Raw genomic sequence first — 3,777 nt, 5'->3', positions numbered from 1 at the left:
GCAGCTGCACCCTGGTCTGACCATCACAAAGCAAGAGACCCAAGAACTAGAAAGGCAAGGCTTACTGAGCCATTTATCCCCCAGCCCTTCAATGAACCCCACATGTGTTTATCAGCCAGGTTGGCACAATAAACTAACTACTTCATGTAACTACCCCAAGACTTAGTTTCTTGTTTAAAAATAGATAATTAACCTCAACTCCAAGTTGTGCTCACAAATGATTAAAAAACATATCAAATTTATTAATAAGTAACTGATTTGTTTATATAAAATTAAACAATTAAAACAGGGATCGAATTCCAACTCATAGTGACCTTATACTGGGTTTCTTAGACTGTAAATCATGGGAGCAGATAGCCTCATCTTTCTCCTCAGAATGTCTGGTGAGTTTGAAACACTTGAACTTGCAGCTACTAGTCTAATACTTAATGAGACACTACCAGCCCTTTGGATACATAATAAACCCTAACCCCAATCCACTGTGACTGAGTTGATTCTGATTCAGCAACCCTTAGAGGATTTCTGAGGTTGTAAAATCTTTATAGGACCTGATGGATTCATCTTCTCCCCTCAGAGTGAGTGGGGGGTCTGCAGGTCCCATTGGTTAACGTCCAATGCTTACCTGGCAGCACCACGGGGGCTCATGAACACATAATTGTTCTTCAAAAAATTCTTGAATGAATAAAAGCTCTCTTTTGCTTTTCTTTATTCCTCAACCTGAAAGGTCTGAGAAATAAAATATAGCCGCAATATTTTTGTTGTCAAGTTGATTGCGCCTCATGACAATCCCAGGTTGGCAGAGGGAACTACTGTATACTGTTTTCAGAGCTAGGATTTTGGGGATGCGGCTCAACCTGTCTGGTTTACAGCATTAATCTTTGAGCTAATAGATGAATACTTAACCATCTGCAACATCCAGAGACTGAGCAAAAGGAGGTATCAATATACCTATAAGAATTCCTTTTTGCCCAAATTCAACCACTTTTCCCTTGGCACGTTGTAGATCAGGAACTTAAGAACTAAAACAAAAAACATTCCAATTCAAATCAATGTACACATTTATATTTTCACTATGCTGGGCATATCATTAATGATCAAAACAAAATCCTTTTGTCAAGTAACACCTGTGCAGGGTGAGCTGCTTCAGAGGCGTTCAATCCTGCTTCAAATTACAAGCTTTTTCATTACTTTTTTTCTTTTTCATCAGTGTATATGTACTGTTTGCCCGATGGGTGCAGGATTAGTAGTGCTACCAATGCAAATTTAATAGCGCAAAACTGATAATTAACAGGTAAAAATCATTTAACCTCAATTGTCTTGATCTAATATGAAAGGCATAATAGATATGAGAGAATTTAGTTATTTATGGTGAACTACCAAACATTAATTACTTAAACTGAATGTGTGGGATTTTACTTTAGGATAGGTCAAACACTTTGCAAACACTTTTATCTATGTTAGAAGTTTTCTCAAGTTTGAAAAAAAAGTTTTCTGATACTTCATCTCCAAATAATAATGACCAAAGGATCAGGGCATTCTGCCATGAATACTGGTGTGAATTTCTTCAGTAAAAAAGGAAAAATAATAAATGTCTATAGATAAGGAACATGAATCACATATTACTGAGTGAGAGAGGAAGGAAACAGAATGGAAAACATAATGAAGACAAATAAAATCACTCAGTTAACAAACACTGAGTTCTTTGTTCATATATCTTTAAAAATTTGAATGATGGTTATTAACTTTTAAAAGGACATATTTAAATTATTTACTCAAATCTATTTCCTCCTTCATTCACTCTTCTCCTTTAATAGCATCACCAGTGCATTTATTAAACATACACCCCATTCACATAAAAAGACTGCCTCTCTCGTCAAAACACAAGTACAATGACCTGATTAATTAGCATGAGTCAATGATAGAACTCTCAGAATTCATGAGGGCAAATGTTTATGTGGTTTGAAAACTTAGGAACATCCAATAGCCTAGTTGAGAAACTGAAGTAAGTGTGCTTATTTTGGATAGACAGACATGATTGAAAAAAACAAATAAACAAAAACGAAGTCAGCTGTTGGATTGAGACAGACCTGGCTCTAAATTCTAGCTCTGCCTCTGAGGGGTTTTGTGATCGTTGGCAAGTGTATGATTAAGATGGATTCTCTAAAGGTGCAAACATATATTTATGCCCTCAAAATGGCTCACACAATTGCAGAAGTGACCAAGTCCAAGTTGAGATTGGGTCCAAGTCTGGGTCAGATTTTAGGTTGGAGGCCTGGAAGTTAATTCTGACTCACATAGTTATGGAGGCTGATGACTGGCAAGAAGACCCCAGGCTGGTGGCTGCAGAGGAGATGAGTTCAAGTTCAGCAGGTCAGGCTTGTCACTACAGGGACAATAAGTCCCAAAGTTAACAAGTCAGATGATAAGTCACTGACAACTCCCAGATTTTGCAGGCCAAAGGGCAGGCTGTTGTCTCAAGTCTAAAGAACCACAGGTTGGTGAGCCAGAGGCAGGATCCAGACCCAGGAAAGAAGAAAGCAACTTTGTCCACATTGTCCATTATATTGGAAAGAGGCCACACCCCCAAGGAGATTTCCTTCAATTGCATGAAGGCTGTGACCGCAGAAAGACTGTAACATTCTACCCTGTTCTTATCCCATTATTGAGGCTTAAACTGATTGGCTGTGATTGTGTTTTGTTAGGTCTAATTATGGGGCTTCCATAGGCTTGGGCTTAGTAAGTGCAGTAATTTGCATATAATTCTGGTGCAAATTTGAATATGTAACTCTGGAGTATCTATGAGGATTTACTTTGGAATAAGTATGCATCAGTAACAATAAGACATTGTTATGTAAGAACAACCCAGCAGTACAATAAGACATAATACAAAGATGAAACATGAAAGAGATCAATAACTATTGGCACCCATTGGCTTTCATCTAAGCAAAATCCCGGGATTGTACAAGTGGTCAAACACTCAAGTAATCCAAATGTGGGGGGCCCAAATCTAACCCATGGCACATAAGAAGGCCTGATAATCTGATTTTGTAAACATTATAACCAAGAAAGCCTCGTGAAGCAGTTCTCACTCTGTTCTGTAACACACGTGGTTGCTAAGAGTTGCGATTGGCTCCAAGACATGAATTAATTTTTGTTAGTCTTGATTTTTTAAATATAAAACAAGAAGATTGAACTAGATAGCCTTTAACTTCCCTTTTAGCTATAAAATCCTACAGCGTCCTGGGTTCTTATTCTCATCAGAAGCACGTGTAGCTTTGTGTGTGCTTTTATATAGCGCATTACCCAGATTCAATAGAGAACTTAATCTAGCTATATATCCAAGGGAAACTCCAAACTCTTGGTAAGAATTGATTTCTGCTAAAAAGAAGAAACGGAAAAACAAAACAAAGTCTTTTCCTTTATTCTTTTTGTGAAAACAAAGAATAAAGAGAAGTTGAGAGAAAATGAATGGCTTCTGAACTCCAAGGGCATTGAGAGCCAGTCAGAGAGGAGGTTGAATGGTAATTACAGTAACGGATGGAACCCAAAGAGATCCTGTTTGTGAAATCACGCTTGAGGGCAGATCGAAGGTGCCTGGGTGTGAAAGAGTGACTGAGAATCAGAGGACAACAGAGTACAGTGTGGCATAGGAGAGAAATAAATGATAAAGGAAGGCAGGAAAGCAAGAAAAGCATATGAGCTGAGTTTTCGGAACACACACACACACACACACACACACACACACACACACACTAACCCGCCAAAAGAAAAGGGTGA

The sequence above is a fragment of the Echinops telfairi genome, unplaced genomic scaffold (assembly GCF_000313985.2).
Source record: "Echinops telfairi isolate 266 unplaced genomic scaffold, ASM31398v2 ScPeMD7_5868;HRSCAF=6743_0, whole genome shotgun sequence".
Classification (NCBI taxonomy): Eukaryota; Metazoa; Chordata; class Mammalia; order Afrosoricida; family Tenrecidae; genus Echinops; species Echinops telfairi.
This window is presented reverse-complemented; position numbering follows the sequence as displayed.